A 21,073-nucleotide genomic window follows, 5' to 3' on the forward strand; every position below is an offset into this window, starting at 1 on the left:
CTCCTTCCTTTCCCTCTAGCAACCACTAATTTGTTCTCCATATAATTTTGTCATTTAAAAAATGTTATAAAATTGGAACATAGTATGTTTGGGATTGCTTTTCTCACTCAGCATAATTTTCTGAAGATACTAGTCCTTTAGACGTGTGGTTTACAAATATGCTCTCTCACCAGTTTTCTCTTTTAGCTCTTAACCAGGTTCTTTGCAGAATAGAAGTTTTTAAATTTGACGAGGTCCAATTTATTGATTTGTTTTCTTTTTTATGTATTCATTTCATGCTATAAATTTCCCTCAGAGCACTGCTTTAGGTGTATCCTACAATGATGTGTTTCATTTTCATTTTCATTCAGTATTTTTTAGAATTTCGCTTTGACTTCTTTTTTGACCTGTGGATTATTTACATGCATATTGCTTACTTTCCAAATATTTGGAGATTTTCCTGTTATCTTTCTCTTACTGATTTCTACTTTATTCCATTTTGGTTGGAGAATACATTCTATATGATTTCAGTTTTTAAAATCTTTTTGTGGATTGTTTTATAGCCCTGGATATTGTCTGTCTTCATATATGTCCCATACACTCTTTTTTTTTTTTTTTTAAAGATTTTATTTATTTATTTGATAGAGAGAGACATAGCGAGAGAGGGAACACAAGCAGGGGGAGTAGGAGAGGGAGAAGCAGGCTTCCCCGCGGTGCAGGGAGCCCGATGTGGGGCTCGATCCCAGGACCCTGGGATCACGACCTGAGCCGAAGGCAGACGCTCAACAACTGAGCCACCCAGGCGCCCCGTCCCATACACTCTTGAACAGAATATATATTCTGCTGTTGTAGGATGGAGTGTGCTATACATGTCTCATCCTGTTGTGGATGCTGATACTCCTGAAATGGAGTGTTGTAGTGATGTTGGTAGTAGCTGTTTTTGTTCTTGTTTTCTTTGTCTTTTTTCTTTTTTTTTTTTTTTAAAGATTTTATTTTTTTATTTTTATTTTATTTTTTATTTTTTTTAAAGATTTTATTTATTTATTTGAGAGAGAGAGACTGAGAGAGAGAGCACATGAGAGGGGGGAGGGTCGGGAGGGTCAGAGGGAGAAGCAGACTCCCTGCCGAGCAGGGAGCCCGATGCGGGACTCGATCCAGGGACTCCAGGATCATGACCTGAGCCGAAGGCAGTCGCTTAACCAACTGAGCCACCCAGGCGCCCATTCTTTGTCTTTTTTCTGGTAATGGAAGGGGAATGAGGATTAGATAGCAGAGAATTTGAAGTCATATTGTCCAGCAAAAATAAGGAGATCAAAAGTCTATATTGCCAGTTTAAGGTAACTTTGACAACCATCCAAGGAGAGAGTAGAGTTTATATTCTCCACTGAAAATATAAGTGCTAGAGGGCCATTTCATCAAACCATTGTTTTAGAATTAGAAAGTCTGAAGAAAACCAAGCTTGATCTGAAAATCAGAGGTCAGACAGCTAAAGTTGCCAACCAGGACTGGAAGAAAAGGATATGTTTTAAGTTTGTTTGGATTACTTCTTGTTGAATAGTATTTATGAGTTAACTAACTTATTGTTTACTAAGTACTTACTTAATCATTAATTAGATCCAGAGCAGAGAAGTTGCTTATTAATGTAAAAGCTAGACTAATTTATTCTAAAACATTTGTTGTGTAACTCCTCTATTCCTGATGGAGTACTAGTTCCTGAGGATATAAAAATAAACTAGAGCAACATGGACTTAAGTATCCTTTTTTCTCCCACAGAAGGAAAACCTAGAAATCCAACGGCTAAGACTGACTTCTAGGAAATATAAGAATAAATTCAACCTTGAAGATTATTTTAGTTTCACATGCTACAACTTAAATTTGAAAAATAATACTAAAAATGCTTTGCTGAAGTATGTTTTATTACATGGTTACCTAGTGGCTTTCAATTAAAGCCTGGTATTTCTTGCATGTCTCCTGTGTGCCAGGCACTGAAATGGGTGCAGAGGGTCGGGGTTTGCTCAGCCCCTTATCTTAAGCCTGGTATAAAGATAGAGGCCAGATATAAATTTCTTGAACTTATATATGTGTTTTATTTCTTAAGAAAGAGAAGCTTCCCTGTATAATGGAAAATTTTATTTACATCTTTTTTTTTTAAGAACACAACTTTATAAAGAACGTCTATGTAAGTGTTGAACTTAAATGTAAACAGATCTAGTATCGGTATCAATACTGAAGTGACTTCTCCTCGTTTTGTAAACACATCTGTTAGTTTAACCTGTTCAACCAGGTACAATAACAGAAGGGCAACAAAGACCTTGGTCTATTACTTTTCATGTAACACCACAGAAAGTGAGAAAATACAGCTAAATTTATCGTAGTCTTTCCTTTCTTTTTCCCCATGACATCATAGTTTCCCTTTAATATCTGTTTTTCAGATCATGAAAACATGTTATTTTCCCAGACAACCAGTTGCTTTGATTAATGGGGCCAGGTCAGTCCAAGGACAGATTAAACACACAGGAACCTGGCATGATTCCTAGAAATGATCCTCAATCTTCCTTCTCTCACCTTGGGGCTCTTTAATTACTGTGTTTTCTGTGAAAATAGAGTCTGGTAATTTTCTAAAGAAGCTCCATATATCAGAATAAGTGATAGATGTTTGGTTGATAAGCTATTGTTAACAAATAACAAGCTCATGCTTCATTTTGTATCATTTTATTAACGAGTCTCCTCCTTTCTTCCTTATATAAAAAGAAGGTGAAAGTGGTACTGTCTATTCAACTTTATTATTCCTTAGTTAATCAAAGCATGGTGGTCATAAACCTTACTTCCCTGATTCACCATTTAACTGTTATATTAAGTTCTTAGATATTTAGAAGAAAGTGGTCAGATACTTTCATAATAATTTAGGCATGTATCAGTTAGTGTGGCTGATATGGTTTGCCTTCCGTAAATCATGTAACTTCTTTGAGCCTTATTGTTTCCCTTTCTATAAAACGGGTCTGGCTAATAATAAGTGATCCCAGCTATTTATTATACCTATTTTCATTATAACATGCTCGTCTGTGAGCTCCAGAAGACTGATAGCTGTGGCTGACTTATCTCTGTATCTCTAGTCTGTGACAGCCCAGATACTGCAAATGTTTATGCCATTTGGGGCCGGGCAGGTAACAGAGGAGCTATGCAGTCTCACATGGAGACTCCGTAGGTTCCACTGATAGCGGCCACAGGGAACGTGGCCCAGTGTTAGCAAACCCTCCTATTTTCCAAGAGAATCCAGAAATCTGCATTTTAAGTGAAACCTCTCTATTCTTAAATATTGCAAATTAATTCGGGTTTTAAAAAATCCCTTGTGTTGGCCAAACAAGGCATGGGCAATAGAAAATTCAACCCGTGGGGCGCCTGGGTGGCTCAGTCCTTAAGCGTCTGCCTTCGGCTCAGGTCATGGTCCCAGGGTCCTGGGATCGAGCCCCGCATCGGGCTCCCCGCTCTGCGGGAAGCCTGCTTCTCCCTCTCCCACTCCCCCTGCTTGTGTTCCCTCTCTGTCAAATAAATAAAACCTTTAAAAAAAAAAAAAAAAAAAGAAAATTCAACCCAAAGCCAATGCTTTGCCACCTGAGCATGCTCTTAAAAATGTTCATTGAATTAATCGCAATGAACCATAATGTTCATTGAATTATTGAGCTCCTTTATGTTATGGCTGCCATGAATAGAGATTGTTTTGATACTTCTGAGGAACATACATCTTTCTTCTTAACGGTAAGAGCTTTTTTTACTAGACAATTATGATGTTACTTATACAGAATTATTAAAAGTGCTACTAACAACAAGTACCATAAATGAGCTTACTATGTGCCGTGCATTGCTAAGAAGGTATTATTATCCATATAAAAATGATGGACAAATTAAAGATCAGAAAGTTTAAATAATGACCCAAGCAGATACATTCTGCCTGATGGCTGAACTGAGATTATAACCCGGCAGTTCATACTGTACCATTCCTGTGTGTTAGCACCTTTTGTCCAGATTAAGAATGAGTTGACACAGCAAAGCAACTAGCCTTATTTTTTTTTTAAACAGCTTTATGGAAATAGACGTACCATATAGTTCATTCATTTAAAGTGTAGAATTGAGTTGTTTTTAGTATAGTCATAGAGTCATGCCAATCATCACCACTGTCAATTTTAGAATATTTTCATCACCCCAGAAGGGAACCCTGTACCTATTTAGTAGTCACTCCCCATTCCCCCCCAAACCCCCAGGCACAGGCAATGATTCATCTACGTTCTGTCACTATAGATTTGCCTTTTTGAGACATTTCGTATACAAGGAATCATGCACTATATGGCTTTTTGTGTTGGCTTTTTTCACTCAGCATGGCATTTCAAGGTTTGAGCATGTATCAGTCCTTCATTTCTCTTGAGTAGTAAATAACATCCCATTGCATGTGTATATCACATTGCATTTGTTCACCAGTTTATGGCCATTTGGGTTATTTATACTTCTTGGCTGTTATGGATAGTGCTGCTATGAACATTTGTGTCCATGTGTTCCTGTAGACATATGTTTTTTTTTTCCCCTGGGTGAAACTGACATTGCTTGGATACATGGTAACTCTATGTTTGACCTTCTGAGGAACTGTCAGACTGTTTCACAAGAGACTGCGCCATTTTAAGTTCCTACCAGCCGTATGTGAGGATTCCAACTTCTCCACTTCCTCACCAACACTTGTGTGTATTTTTAAAAATTGTGATAGGGCGCCTGGGTGGCTCAGTCGTTAAGCGTCTGCCTTCGGCTCAGGTCAAGATCCCAGGGTCCTGGGATCGAGCCCCGCGTCAGGCTCCCCGCTCTGCGGGAAGCCTGCTTCTCCCTCTCCCACTCCCCCTGCTTGTGTTCCCTCTCTCGCTATCAAATAAATAAAATCTTAAAAAAAAAAAAAAATTGTGATAAAATTCATGTATCAAAATTTTCCATCTTAGGGGCGCCTGGGTGGCTCAGCTTGGGTCATGATCCCGGGGTTCCGGGTTCGAGCCCCGCATCGGGCTCCCTGCTTGGCGGGGAGTCTGCCTCTCCCTCTGCCTGCAACTCCCCCTGCTTGTGCTCTCTCTCTCTGTCAAATAAATAAATAAAATCTTAAAAAAAAAAAGAATCAAAATTTTCCATCTTAGCCGTTTTAAAGTGTACAGTTCAGTAGTAGTAAGTACATTCACATTGTTGTACAACCATCACCACCATCCATCCCCATACCGTTTTCATCTTGTAGAGCTGAAACTGTGTACCCATTAAATAGTAACTCCCCATTATCCCCTGCTCCCAGCCCCTGGCAGCCACTAGTACATTATACCAAAATTTCTTTATGATTTTGATTATTATAAATACCTTGTGTCTGTTGAATCATACAGTATTCGTATTTTTGTGACTGACTTATTTCACTTAGTAGAATGTTCTCAAGGTTCATCCATGCTGTAACATATGTCAAAATTTCCTTCCTTTTTAAGACTGAATTGTTATTGTATTGTATGTATATGCCATATTTTCTTTATCCATTCTATTGATGGACATTTGGGTTACTTCCACCTTTTGGCTATTGCTATGAGCATGGGTGTATGAATGTCTCTTTGAAATCTTGCTTTCAGTTCTTTTGGGTTTGTATAAGTGGAATTGCTCAATAATTTCTAACTTCATCTGGCTGTGTTCAGAGAAGATATTTTGTATGATAGCTATCTTTTTAAGTCTTAATTTATGACCTAACATTTGGTTTATCCTGGAAAATGTCCTGTGTGTCCTTGAGAAGAAAGTGTGTGCTGTTCTTGGAGGAAGTGTTTTGTGTCTGTCAGATCTAGTAGTTTATCATGTTGTTTAATTCTCTTGTTTCCTTACTTCTGCTTGTTCTGTGCATTACTGTGAGTGGGGTATCGAAGTCTCCAAGTATCATTGTGGAACTGTATTTCTCCCTTCAATTCCATCAGTTTTTCCTTCATATATATGTTTTTGTGATCTGAAATTACCAATGTTATTTTTTTTAAGTCCAGTATAGTTAACATACAGTGTTTCATTAATTTAGTTTCAGGTGTACAATATAGTGATTCAGCAATTCTGTACATTACTCTGTGCTCATCATGATGAGTGTACTCTTAATCCCATTCACCTATTTCACCCATCCCCCCACCCACCTCCCCTCTGATAACCATCTGTTTGTTCTGTATATTTAAGAGTCTATTTTTTTGTCTCTTTTTTTCTTTGTTTTGTTTCTTAAATTCCACATGAGTGTAATCATATGGGATTTGTCTTTCTCTGATTTACTTCTCTTAGCATTATACTCTCTAGATCAACCTATATTGTTGCTAATGGCAAGATTTCATTCTTTTCTATGGCTGAGTAATATTCCGTTGTGTATATATATCACTTTTTCTTTATCCATTCATCTATCTATCTATGGACACTTGGGCTGCTTCCATAATTTAGCTATTGTAAATAATGCTGTCATGAACATAGAGATGCACATATCTTTTTGAATTAATGTTTTCATATTCTTTGGGTAAATATCCAGTAGTGGGATAACTGGATCATATGGTAATTCTATTTTTAATTTTTGAGGAAGCTCCATGCTGTTTTCCATAGTGGCTGCACCAGCTTGCATTCCCATCAACAGTGCAGAAGGGTTCATTTTTCTCCACATCCTTGTCAATACTTGTTCCATCTTGTGTTTTTGATTTTAGTCATTCTGACAGATGTCATTGTGTTTTTGATGTTCATTTCTCTGATGATGAGTGATGTTGAGCATCTTTTCATGTGTCTGCTGGCCATCTGTATGTCTTTGAAGAAATGTCTGTTCATGTCTTTTGACCATTTTTTAATTGGATTGTTTGTGAGGGTTTTTTGGTGTTGGGTTGTATAAGTTCTTTATATATTTTAGATACTAACCCTTTATCAGATTGTCATTTGCAAATATTTCTCTCATTCAGTAGGTTATCTTTTAGTTTTGTTGATAGTTTCCTTTGCTGTGCAGAAGCTTTTTATATTGATGTAATCTCAATAGTTTATTTTTGCTTCCTTCATATATTTTGATGGTCTGTCATTAAGTGTATAAATGTTTATAATTGTTATATTTTCTTGCCATATTGAATGTTTTATTAATATATAATGTCCTTCTTTGTCTCTTGTAAACTTTATATACTTAAAGTCTGTTATGTCTGATATTAGTATAGCCAACCCTGTTCTCTTTTGGTTACTATTTGCATGGAGTATCTTTTTGCATTCTTTCACTTTTAGGCTTTTGTGTCATTGGGTATAAAGTGAGTCTCTTGTAGGTAACATATAGTTGATTATGTGTTTTTATTCATTCTGCCAATCTCAGTCTTTTGGGGGAATTTAATACATTTACATTTAAAATAATTACTAAAGAGGGACTTCTGTCATTGAGCTATTTGTTTCCTATATGCCCGATAGCTTTTTTTTTTTCCCTTCACTTCCTGGATTACTGTCTTCTTTTGTTTATAGTTGATTTTTTGTAGTGAAATGTTTAAATTCTTTTCTCATTTTCTTTTTTGTATTCTATAGCTATTTCCTATTTTTTTAAGATTTATTTATTTGAGAGAGAGAGCAAGTGCACGCACGAGCAGGAGAGGGGCAGAAGAAGAGAATCTCAAGCAGACTCCCCACTGAGCCTGGATCCTGAGGCAGGGCTCGATCTCACAACCCTGAGATCAAGACCTGAGCTGAAACCAAGAGTTGGACACTCAACCGACTGAGCCACCCAGGTGCCCCTCTATAGCTATTTTTTTTGTGGTTACCGTGGGGATTACATTTAACGTCCTGAAGTTGTAACACTCTAATCTGAATTTATGCCATCTTCACTTAATAACATATAAAATCTCTGCTCCTTTATAGGTCCGTCCCTACCCCTTTTGGTTGTCGATACCACAAAATTACAACATTATACACTCTGAACCCCAAAACATAAACCAATAATTCTTTTAAACGCATTAGCCTCTTAAGTTATATAGACACAAGATTTGGAGTTATAAACCAAAGTTACAGTAATACTAGCTTTTATAATTTCCCATGTATTTACCTTTATTGAGATCTTCATTTCTCCATATGGTTTTGAATTACTGCCTAGTGCCCTTCTGTTTCACCTTGCAGGAATTCCTTGAGCATTTCTTGCAGGGTAGGTGTAGTGGTCACAGACTCCCTTAGTTTATGTTCATCTGGGATGTCTTAATATCTCCTTTACATTTGAAGGACAGGTTTGCTCGATATGGGATATTTGGTTGACAGTTTTCTTTTAGCCCACTGTCTTCTGGCCTCCAGAGTTTCTGAGGAGAAATCTAATGATTTTGTTAAGGATCCATTTTATATGAGGATTTCCTTCTCTCTTGCTGTTTTATTATAATGTGTCTCAGTGTAAGTCTTTGAGTTCATCTTACTTGGAGTTTGCTGTGTTTTGTGAATGTTTATATTCATCACATTTGAGAAATTTTGAGCCATTTTTTCTTCAAATATTTTCTCTGCTCCTTTTTCTCTCTTCTGTGATTCCCATGATGTGTATGTTGGTCCATTTGATGGTGTCCCACAGGTCTCTTAGGTTCTGTTTGCTTTTCCTCAGTCTTTTTCCTTTCTGTTCCTCAGACTATAATTTCCATTGTCCTATCTTCAAGTTTGCTGTTATTTCTTTTCCTTGCTCACATCTGACTTTAAACCCTCTCATGAACTTTTCATTTCAGTTATTTTAATTTTCAGCTGGTGAATTTTTTTGGTTTCTTTTTAGGTTTTTCAAATCTCCTTACTGATATTTCCGTTTCATTCATGTTATTTTCTTTACTTTTTCCACATGTTCCTTTAGTTCTTTGAGCATCTTTAAGACTATTATTTTAAAGTCTTTGCCTCGTAGATCTGCCATTGGTGTTTTTAAGGGACATTTTCTTTTCTTTTCTTTTTTCTTTTTTCCCTTTGAATGGGCCATGCTTTACTGTTTTTTTGTATGCCTTGGGATTTTTTTTTTTTCTTTTTAATGAACACTGGACATTTGAATGGAATAATGTGCTAACTCTGGAAATCAGATCCTCCCCCTTCCTCAGGGTTTTCTACTTTTTGGTATTGTTTTTGTGGTTTTGATTTTTATAGGCTATCTCTGTGCTGGGGACTGGCCTGAGGTATAAAGTTAATGACTTCTCATTATCTGAGCCTTTCTGTGGGCATGCTTGGTCACTTTCTAATTTTCCCTGTATATGCAGTTGTATTGAGCGTCCTAGTCTTTAATGTCTGGCTCCCTAAAAGGAAAAACAAAATACGGAGCTAGGGGAGAAAGGAATACAGGTTCCTTTAAATCTCCTGGAAGACACTTCAGCCAGAGGGGGAGGGGCTTGCAACAATGTGGGGGAGGTGGAACAGTAATAGCTGCCTGCCTCCTTGTCTGCACTTCTGTGATCAGATGCAGCAATCAGCCATCAGAGCACAGATCCCTGATATTTAGAGGGATCCCTTTTTGCCCACCCTGGCTCCTATAAACTATGTGCAGGTTGTTGCAGGAACACAGATGCAGCTGCCTGCCACATAGCTGGGAGTGGGGATGGGTAACTGCTGCGCACAAAGCTGAAATTGACCCACATTAATGGCAGTTTACTGTCCAAGTCTTCCCCTGGAAGTTGCAAGCTTTCAGTGGTATCCAGAATTCCAAAATGGTTATATTACACAGATTCTACCAGTGCAGTTGTTGTCTATGTGGGAAGATGGATTTCTGCTGCTTCCTATTCCACCATATTCCCAGAATCCTCTTCCTCACTTGGTTTTAATTTGCATTTTCTGATATATAATGATGTTGAACATCTTTTTGTATGGTTTTGGGCTATTGTATAACTTTGGAGAAATATCTATTCGAGCTCTTTACCCATTTTTTTTTAAAGATTTATTTATTTATTTGAGAGAGAGTACATGTGTGTGGGAGAGTGGGGGTGGGGCAGAGGGAGAGAATCTTCAAGCAGATTCCCTGCTGAGCTTGGAGCCCAGCCCCAGGCTGGATCTCACAACCAACAAGATCACAACCTGAGCCGGAACCAAGAGGTGGTCACTTAACCGACTGAACCACCCAGGTGCCCCTCTTTCCCCATTTTTTTTTTTAAGATTTTATTTATTTATTAGAGAGAGAGAGAGCGCACGAGCACAAGCAGGGGGAGAGGCAGGCAGAGGGAAAGGGAGAAGCAGGCTTCATACTGAGCAAGGAGCCCGATGTGGGGCTCAATCCCAGGACCCCAGGATCATGACCTGAGCTGAAGGCAGATACTCAACCTCCTGAGCCACCCAGGCGCCCCTCCCCATTTTTTAATTTGGGTTATTTGCCATTTTGTTGTTGAGTTATAAGAGTTTTAAAATTTATTCTGGGTACTAGACCTTTATCAGATATATGATTTGCAAATACTTCTCTCATAGGTTGTCTTTTCACATATTTAGTAGAGTCCTTTGCATCAAAGTTTTTCATTTTGATGAAATCCAATTTACCTATTTTTTTTCTTGTTTGTGCTTTAAGTGTTCTACCTCAGAAACCATTGCCTAATCCAAGGCCATGAGGATTTACTCATATATCCTCATCTTAGAGTTTTATAGCTTTAGCTCTTAAATTTAGATCCCATGCTTCATTTTTACTTAAATTTGTATATGTATGAAAGAAGGATCCAGTTGCATTTTTTTGCATGTGGATATGCATTTATCCCAGCACCATTTATTGAAAAGACCATTCTTTCCCCATTCAGTGTTCTTGGCATCCTTGTTGAAAATGAATTGACCATGAACATGAAAGTTTATTTCTGGACTCTCAGTTCTGTTGCCCTTGATCTGTATGTCTGCCCTTATGCCAGCACTACACTGCATTGATTAGTATAGTTTTATAGTAAGTTTTGAAACTGTAAAGTGTAAGCTCACTAACTTTGTTCTTTATCAAGATTATATTGGCTATTCTGTGTCCCTTGATTTTAATATGAATTTTAGGATCTGCTTGCCAAATTATGCAAAGTAGTCAACTGAAGGTTTTTTTTTAAATTTTATTAATTTGAGAGAGAGAGAGAGAGAGAGAGAGTGAGATAGCACGACCAGGGTGAGGGGCAGAGGGAGAAGCAGGCTCCCTGCTGAGAAGGGAACCCGATGTAGGGCTCAATCCCTGGTCTCCAGGATCATGACCTGTGTGCATACATGCACATGAGTGTGGGGGAGGGGCAGAGGGAGAGGGAGGGAGGGAATCTTAAGCAGGCTCCATGTCCAGCATGGAGCCCGATGTCACTATTCTGAGATCATGACCTGAGTGGAAACCCAAGAGTCAGACACTTGACTGACTGAGCCACCCAGGTGACCTGTCAACTGAGTTTTGATTGGAATTGCATTCAGTCTGTAGATTAATTTGGAGAGTATTGCTCTTTTAACAATATTAAGTTTCCATTCCATGAATCACTTATTGAGATCTTTATTTCTTTTAATAATGTCTTGTAGTTTTCACCGTATAAGTTGTACACTTCTTTTGTTAAATTAATTCGTAAGTATTTTATTCTTTTTGATCCTGCTACAAATAGAATTGCTTTCTTTCTTCTTTTTTTTTAATAGAGAGAGTGCTAGCTTGGAGGGGGGAGGGGCAGAGGGAGAGAGAGAATCTTAAGCAGACTCTGCATTGAGCACGGGGCCCAACATGGGGCTTGATCTCACGACCCCAAGATGATGACCCAAGCTGAAATCAAGAGTCAGACACCTAACTGACTGACCCACCCAGGTGCCTCTAGAATTGCGTTCTTAATTTCCTTTTTGGATTGTTCACTGCAAATGTATAGGAATACAATTGATATTTTTAATATTTATCTTTTATCTCACAACCTTCCTGAAATTATTAGTCCAATAGTTTTTTAGTGTTATCTTTAGGACTTTGTACCTATATAAGGTCATGTTTTTTTGCAAATAAAGATAGTATTACCTACTCCTTGCCAATCTGGATGCCTTTTATTTCACTTTCTTGCCTAACTGCCCTGGCTAGAACCTCCAGTACAGTGTTGAGTAGAATTGGTGACAGCAGGCATCTTGCCAGGTTTCTGGTCTTGTGGGGGAAAGCATCCAGTTTTTCACCATTAAGTATGATGGTTAGTTTGTGGGTTTTATGTTGATACACTTTATCAGGTTGGGGAAGTTCTCTTCTACTCATTTGCTGAGTGCTGTTATCATGAAGGGAAGTTTAATTTTTTTAAAGATTTATTTATTTATTTAGAGAGCATGAGTAGGGGGAGGGGCAGAAGGAGAGGGAGAGAGAATGTCAAGCAGACTCTGCACTGAGCGTAGAGCTCGATGTGGGGCTTGATCCCACGACCCTGAGATCATGACCTGAGTTGAAATCAAGAGTTGGGCGCTTACCTGACTGAGCCACCCAGGCGCCCCAAGTTTAATTTTTCAAATGCTTTTTCTGTTGAGATAATCATGTGATTCTTTTTGTCTTTTATTGATATGGTGTAGTATATTAACTGATTTTTGAATGTTAAGCCAACCTTGGTCATGATATATAATCATTTTTATATGTTGCTGGATTGGTTTGCTGGTATTTTGTTCAGGATTTTTTGCATCTGTATCCATAAGAGATATTAGTTTGTGTTTTTCTACTCTCGTGATGTCTTTTCCCATTTTTGTTATGAGGGTAATGAGTTCTCATTTTCTGTTTTTTTTTGGGGGGGGGAAGGAAGACTTTGTAAAGAAGTAATTCTCCTTACCTTAACATTTTTTTTAATTCCTAAAAGAAGTTACCCCCTTCACATTGTCCTTCCCCCCAGTCACTCTTTTTCATCTTTCATGGGCTGTGTAGTTGGATCCAAAGTGCTCTGTGATGCATTCTCTGATTATTCTTGCCTGTGAAGCTGGTTTCATTGCTAAACTTCAGTCTCAGTCATTAATGCTTAAGTCCCATTAGCATACTTAACTACGTACTAGGTTGTTACAGTCTCCTCTGTTTCATGCCTGTTCCTTTTGTCTGCCGTACTGATTGTGAGCTTCTTGAGAGCTGTGACTGGGTTCTCAGCTTCACACATTGTCCTGACATACCCAGCACCTTGCAACAAGTAAAAGTGGAACATTCTATCCAATTACTTAGATTTAAAGGCTCTGAAAAATAATCTTTTTCAAGATTTCTTAGTACTTATAAGTGTGTGTGTGTGTGTGTGTGTGTGTGTGTATGTATGTATTATGTATTTGTATACACGTTTTCACATGACTGTGTGCATTATTTCAAACATAGACCTAAGTGTAGTTAAAAGAGAATTTGGGAGGTAACACTCCTGAGTCCCGATTCTGACTGTTCTAGATAGATACTGGACTCTGAGGCTTGCTGTTAGTCTGTTCTTTCATACATTATATGGAAATTGGTGTGAAGATTAGAATAAAATTAATTATTAATTCAGTGCTTTGTGCTAGTAGGCACTCGGTATGTAATGACTATTTAACTAATAGCTTAAGCTCCTTTTAAAGAATGAATCTGATATGAATCATACTTTAATATTTGTATTTAATATTTATCTGATATTAATCATGTTCTGATAGTTGAAATTCTAGATGATTTGGTTAAAAGTCTTAAATTTTGTTTAATAGCTGATTAGCTGAGATTTTTCCTTAATACTTTGACATAAGAGTATTCTTTTTTCCATTATTATTATTATTATTATTACTTTTTAAAGATTTTATTTAATTATTTGATAGAAGAGTACAAGCAGGCGGAGCGGCAGGCAGAAAGAGAGGGAGAAGCAGGCTCTCCACTGAGTACGGAGACTGATGCTGGGCTCAATCCCAGGACCCCCGGGATCATGACCTGAGCCAAAGGCAGACGCTTAATCGACTGAGCCACCCAGGTGCCCCTCTTTTTTCTATTATTTCTTTGGAATGTCTCTAGAAGCTGTTGCTATAACTTTTCCTTGACCTATGTGCTTGAGGAAGTGCCTAAAAGCGTGGGCTCCAGAGCCAGAGAGCCTGGATTCAATTTCAGGCACTCACTAGCCAGGTTAGTCTCCCTACTTCCTCCTCTGTCTCACAGGAACAAGTACCTGCTTCTTAGGGCCCTTTGGGGATTCAGAGAGATACTCAATGAGAAACCCTTAGCACAGGACCTGGCAGTTGGTCAGTGCTGAATGTTAAGTAATTGTGTTCTTCATATTTATTGTGTCACCAGCACCTTGCATAGTGTCTAGCATTCGATAAATGTTTGAGTGGACAGTTTTGTTGAAATTATTAACCTACCCTGTGGAAAACTCTTTGGGGTTTTTGTTTCTCTGCAGGAAGAATCCTACACTGGGAAGGAGGCCTGGCTAGGTGAGCTGCAAAGCTATTTCTAGATAGGCTGAGAGTCTGCATTGGGAAGGGTCCTTTCCATCACCGTGAGTTTAAAGATGAGATTAGCAAGGCTGGGATGCTGTGACTTTATGGTTATGTGTTTATCCTGCCTTAGCTGTATCTCTTAATTTTTTTTAAAGCGTCCTGTCTGGTAAATTTGTGTGTTTCTAATAGGGTTAAATAGTTAGCTGTGCAGATTTGATCAGCATTAGAAAACTCACTGTGTCGTTCTACTTCATTAATCAGGCCTGTTAAACAGAGCCTAGTCCATTAAAGCAAACCCAGGGAAGCCCAGAGGAACTGCTGCGGTGACCATCATGATCTTGGTCCCTGTGGCGGCATTGGTACATACAGAGGGTTAGCGGCACGCAGCATGCACCATTATTTTTGTTGCCACATTTGGGATCAGAGTATGTGAAGCTTCTGAAGAAAGATATCTACTCACATATATTCCTTATTTATGATAACTCGCCGGAAAGGTAGAGAAGATTGCTACGTACACACATGACTTCAAAGTTGTAAGGGTAAAGCCTTTTTTTCAAGTTATTATTATTATTTCTAGTATTCTCTCAGGTGCTCTGCCTGAGTCTAAATGTTTTCATCTAGTTTTCTTTCGTTTGCATGTGGAGGTTGTTTGAGCAGAGAGCTAAATGTTTCAGATATAAAATCATGTAAACTGAACATAGATTTGTCAAATATAATGAATACAAATTTCCTTCAGGGTAGACCTAATTCTTCACTATTTCCCTGTGGAAAACTGCCATCAAACCAAACCAAGATTAGTGGTAGAACTAGAAACACTTGACCAGGTTGTCATCACTTCTTAAACTTAGTATGCAAAAAAAACATAATGTTCAAAAGTTGAAACGCTTTCTATGTGGAAAATTGTCAAAAAGCTCCGAGGAGAGGCTTTTGTTACTTTATAATGTTCTCCACTGGCTAATAACAGTGGCTTTACCTGTGAGCCCACCTGGACTGAGAGAGGAAGTGAGGTGACTGCATTCCTCTCTACACTGGGGTTACAATTTTGCAGAGTTCATTCTAATCCTGATTTTGCTCTGTGTGATTTTTTTTTTTTTAGTCATGTAAGCTTTCTATGAAGCAGGCATTTTTCCTCCCAGTGTACAAATGAGACTAAAAGCTCAGTGAGATAAGATAACTTGCTAAAAGTCACCCAGAAAACCTAATTTTTTTTTTTTTTTTGAGGGGCAGAGAAAGGGTGAGAGCGAGCAGTGGGGAGGGGCCGAGGAAGAGAGAGTGAGAGTCTTAAGCAGGCTCCACGCCCAGTGCGGAGCCTGATATGGGGCTCAATCTCATGACCCTGACATGACCTGAGCTGAAATCAAGAGTTGGGTGCTTAACCCGGGTATCCACCCAAGTGTCCTTGGAAAAGCTAATTTTTTCACAGGATTGTTGTGAAAAGTAACATAGAATTGAGTGCTAAATGGAGAGTGGCTAGAGCTCTGTGGATTTCATTATTTGTGGTAAGTGTTGACTGCCATGTTTGAATGGCAGATTTTGAGTAGCTGTCTAGTATCAGTGCTTACTGAGAATGACTTATTTTGAGAAATCAATGTTAAACTCATCTGGATGTTGAAATTCATACAGTATTCTCTGGGAAGAATTTTTGGTTCTATCTGAACCCAAGTGGTCAGATTACTTATCTCTTGAAACCAAAACCATTCAGCTCCCAGCCCCTGTGCCTGTTGAGTGGATCAGGGATGAGCCCAGCAATCATCAGTCAGAACCTCTTAGTGACGAGCAAATGTCTTCACATTTATGGGAAAGTGTGGGAAAAAGCATACACATAGGGCCAACCAAATTGCACAGATTATCACTTTCTTGTTATTGCCAGTTTTGGTTTTCCTAGAGTGTATATTTAACTTGTTGAGTTTTTTTCTCTCTGGTGTGTAATTGTTGTTATATATTAACTTAATGCCAGGCAACAGCATGAACTTACAAATCACACTGGTGGGTTTTTGTATTCCGTGTAGGACAAAGTTCAAAGCTCTGATAATTTCATGGTCTGAGCCCTCTTACGGAGCAACTGGGCCTAAAATAAAATCATACCTACTGTGGCATGACCTGTTTCGTGGCCTTTCGAAGAATTGGAAAGGTAGAATGGGTCCAGTCTGTTGTTTTTAAATGAAATAGTTCTTTCTTTAGTTATCTTAATAAAGATCAGAGTTAAAGGAAAATCCATTGTTTGGTTATTGTTTGAGTTTAAGGTTAAGTGGTGGCGTCTACAGAAAGTGACCAGTGCTTTACTATTATAGGATTTGAGAATGCGTTAGTTAGTTGTTAGCTTAGGAAATAGCTAACGCCTTTCAGGTCAGGCCCTGGGAATCAGTCTTTTGAAAAGTGCATTCATGTAGCATTATGTTTTCCTTCTCCAGGGGACCTACTCTATAATTGTATTTATTACCAATGTGGGCATTTACCCCCTTTATGAAACTTAATATAGGCCTTTCCTAATAACAGAGACCAGTGTACCTCACTGTGACATGTGTTTGTGGCACTGAGTGGATGCTAGTTTGTATTACAAAAGACTGTACAGTAAATGCTTTTGTTTGTAATAGTTCTCAACACATGTGATAGGCACTCAGTAAAATTCTATTACTTTATCAAAGATTTTTTTTCCATAGGGATTTTATTTATGGGCGATGTTCTGCCATGAGCATGACTTAGGGGCCTGTAATTTAGGTTTTCCTGATTCAAGGCTATAATTTCTTCTGAAGCTACCTGGAGATCCATTCAGTAAGAAATAAACCAATGTAGAGAATTAGCGACTGAGATTTGAAAGGGCCAAATTAAGTTATGACTTTCTTGTTACCTCTGGAAATAATTGCTCCTTTAATTTAAAATCCATTAGCAGCTTTCTGTAATTTTTGGCTTCATGATTATCGGTAGTTCTGTATATTTAGTCTTTTAATATGGTCTCATTTCAGAAACCTTAAGCAGATCCTTGGTTATAACATAATAGGCATGGTATTTAAAAGATCGCGTGATGAATTTTATTGAAGGTATCTAATAATTTAGATTTATCAAACCTTGCCAGAGAAATAGAACCAATTGTATGTATGTATTTGTGTGTGTATAAGTGTATGTACCTGTGTATGTATGTATATATAGAGAGAAAATGAGTGAATGAATGATTGGTTTTAAGGATTTAGTTCATATAGTTGTGGGGGCTGGCGGGTCCCAAATCTGTAGGGCAGCTCATCAGGCAGGGAATTCCAGCAGGAATTGATGTTGCAGTCTTGAATCAGAATGCAATCTTGAGGCCAAATTCTGTCCTTTGCCTGGACCTCAGTGTTTTAAGGCCATCTACTGACTGGATGAGGCCCACCCACATTATGGAGGATAATCTGCTTTATTCAAAGTCTGCTGATTTCACTGTTAATTACATCTAAAAAATACCTCACAGCAACATCTAGACTAATGTTTGATCAAAAAACTGGGCACCATGACCCAGCAAAGTTGACACATACAATTAACTATCACACTACCACATGGGGAAATGTTCATGTTACAATTTACCTGTGGGCATGGGGAAGTCATCTTCCTTTACCTGCCTGCTTCCATGATGTAAAATTAACTGCAAGGTAAGTGTGGAAAGTTAGAAAGTTGGAGAGTAACCCCAGGAAAATTAGATGCCATAGCAGCAGTTAGAGATTAGTTGTATGATTAAGGATAGAATTTCAAGGTATGACAAGAATATGCCGAACCCATGTCATATGGTTGCAGGGGCTGAGAATAGTCTTCAAACAGAAATAGGTGTGGGAGAGGGAACAGTGACAACAATTCAGCAAAACCGATGACAGACTACCCCAAAGTCCCAGAACTGAACACAAATAGAACTTCAGCGGTGCACTCTGATTTAAGATTCCAGCAGAAATGATGTTAGGTTGTCATCAAGTTCTAAATCATGCCACCGTGCCAGGCCCAATAGCCAGAGAGAGGTCACATTCCAGAATTTCTCAGCCTTAAATTTCAGAAAGCAAAAGGAAAGTACAGTCATGTAGCAGGCACATTAATTTTCTGCATGGAAAATCCAGGTTTTGGAGAGAAGTCCTCTGCAAAGCAGCTTGTTTGACATGGGCACCAGAGCCATTGGAAAAAAAAAAAAAAATCAAACAAATTGAGAGAAAAAGAAAGCAATATACCAAGAACTAGGATAGCAAATAGCCATGCATTTGGTTTTTGTATATCCTCAGGGAATTCTAATTGGCGAATTTATCAAGAAAGTGATTTCATTTCTGCAAAGCCACACTTAATATGCCCTTGAGTTGAGAGAGCCTTAGTATGGGTCAGATGCGTAGGTGTGGGTTTACGCAAATGAAGCAGAATCAACAAGGAGCCTTTTATGAATCCCTTTCCTTTAGGAGGCTGGTCCAGCACACACCGAGTTCTGTGTTCTGACACATTGGCAGGAAACTCCTCTTTTCAAAGCAGGGGTACCTGTACTGTCACTGGTCATGCACCTCCAGGCTTTCAGAGCCCACTAAGTCCTTTACTGTCCACAGGAAGGGGCAAGTAATAGGCAAAACCAGACATCTTTTTCTGTTGCAGAATCATTCCTGCCTCAGTTGTGCATGAGTCATTCTTAAGCTTGGGTGAAGTCGTTACAGCTCTCAACTGACAGGTGACTGCTTTTCCGAGTAGCCCTAGCTCCCTCTGGCCCCCAGCTGGCTTTGTGAACCCACAGACCTTGCCCCGTATCTCTCCACCCACCTCTTCCAGAAGCTTGGCAGGAGCATGGGACACACCTGCCCCTCTTCTTCACTGAGTTTATTTCTAAAGCCCTTGCACATGATGTACTTCAAGTAATGAAAGTACTTTCCCTGTTAAACAGTGATTTCATGATTTTCAAATCCATGGCCTTTCGTGGTACCTCTTGATTTCTCTGCAGCCCTGACCCTTGTGAATCTCTGCCTCCTTCTTGAAACTTTGCTTGGTGCCTGTGCCGCCTGCTTTCTCTCATTCTGCTTCTTCCCTGTAGGTCTCTGTACCAGCTCTTCCCCTCCTTGGAGGTGTTTCTCAGGATGCTTGTTTCCAGCGCCCTCCTCCTTCTCAACTCCAGCCATTCCCATGGCCCTCCTCTGACCTCGTCCCCCCTTACTCCATGTGTCTCGTTAACACTTGGGTGTTTTGAGTCAAGACCCAGAGTTCTGGCAGGAGTATGTGTTTAATGTGGTGGACCCTGGGTGTGAGTGACAGCACAGCTACCTTTCTGTCCTAGGACCGAGTCGCCTAGCAATGGCATACGTATTACATACAGGCTCTGAGGGACAGAGCTGGTCTGAGTTTGTCTCCCAGGGTGTGATTGTGTGATTGGGGTTAGGGTGGTGGCGCAGCAAAGGCAAGATTTGGTTGTAGGAGGAGGTGTCGTGTGAGGCAAATGTTGAAGATCTCATAGGATTTTGAGAGGCTAACACAGCGAAGAAAGCCTTCTGCGCGGGTAGAACAGTGTCAACAGGCAGGGGAGCAGAAGACACTTGTGGAGACCTGCAGGTAGTCCAGGGTGACTGAGGCCAAGAGCATCTTCATATGGGAATAGCATGAAAGGAAACAAGTTTTTATTTTTCCTGCTGTTCTCAAAACACCACACACTGTGCCTTGCACCTCATAGGAGCTCCGTAAAGTTTTGAAAATAGTTGAAAGTAAGAGTGGGTATGAATGATGAGAGCCCTGAAGGCTAGACCAAGGAGATTACATTTTAATCCAGGGAGCTATTCAGAGTTGTTGAGCAGGATGTTGAGTGTGACTGGGGATGCCCTTCAGGAAACTTCATCTGGCATTTGGGCACTGAATGGACTGGAGAGTAGAAAAATGGAAAACTGATAACAGATCTTGGTGAGAGGTAAGAAAGCTCTGAGGTGGGAGACCAGCAGAGGAAGTGGATGTGAGGGAATGAATCCAAAGATGTGGGGAATGGGGGTGGGGACAGGGAGATGGAGAAGTGCAGGATTCTCAAGGCTGTGGGTATGGGCACCTGGGAGAAGGGAGATTTTGTTGACACTGGGGGACTGCTGAGAAGAGCACTTGAACTTGGTTGCATCTGAGCACGAGAGGGGAATCCTGGTGAAGAGGCTCCCCGAGTGTTAGAGCAGGAGTGGTTCCAAGAGTGTCGGGAGGCAGCTGCTACATGAAAAACCTAGCTGTTTACCCACACAGAAGTTGTGCTGGGTGATGAAGAAGATCGAGGAGGTCTCATCCTTCATAGGGTTTCCGGGTCGGACACTGTCGGATAAGCAATCAGAGAATTATAATATGTTGAGACAAGTCTAGAAGGGAGGAAGTACTGAGGATTATAGAAGCATGAGAAGCAGAAATTTGAGAATAGTTTGTAGAGGAGACCTACACTGTCAGTGTTCAAGTTCCAGGCCCATCCCATCTGTGCATCCATGTTTCAACAGCAGAGTCTTGATGATGCCTTATTAATCTTTGCCACCTTCCAATTACACGAGCTCCAGCGGCTTCACCACACACACTAGGGTCTTCTCAGGACAAGGATTCTAAGATGGTGACACTGCAGCTGTACATGGTGGGGTCTGGGACGCCATTGATGTCAGATGAGTGCCAATCCAGGAAATGATTTAAACATGCTGACAGGTGCCCTGAACTTAGCGTCATCCAAAACATAGGGTTTTTTAACAAAAAGAAGGAAAAGTCCATGCAGCTAAGATCACCTTGGGACTTCTCTTTCTCTGATGGCCTGCAAGAGCAGGCTCTCTGCAGGAGAAGATGCACATTGTTG

The 21,073-nt window shown here is 39.5% G+C and overlaps 1 protein-coding gene across 7 annotated transcripts in view; it reads left to right on the forward strand.

Annotated features, from left to right (window-relative positions):
- The window catches only part of SPATA13 (spermatogenesis associated 13), a 142,724-nt gene that overhangs the window by 11,182 nt on the left and 110,469 nt on the right, over positions 1 to 21,073 (forward strand). For 2 of the 7 annotated variants that reach the window (XM_078070554.1, XM_078070555.1), the window contains exon 2: positions 7,537 to 7,736. The exons of the other annotated variants lie outside the window; for them this stretch is intronic. The gene's annotated coding sequence lies outside the window, so the exon portion shown is untranslated. The remainder of the gene's footprint in view (positions 1 to 7,536; positions 7,737 to 21,073) is intronic. 7 annotated transcript variants of the gene reach the window in all.

The sequence above is a fragment of the Halichoerus grypus genome, chromosome 4 (assembly GCF_964656455.1).
Source record: "Halichoerus grypus chromosome 4, mHalGry1.hap1.1, whole genome shotgun sequence".
Taxonomy (NCBI): domain Eukaryota; kingdom Metazoa; phylum Chordata; class Mammalia; order Carnivora; family Phocidae; genus Halichoerus; species Halichoerus grypus.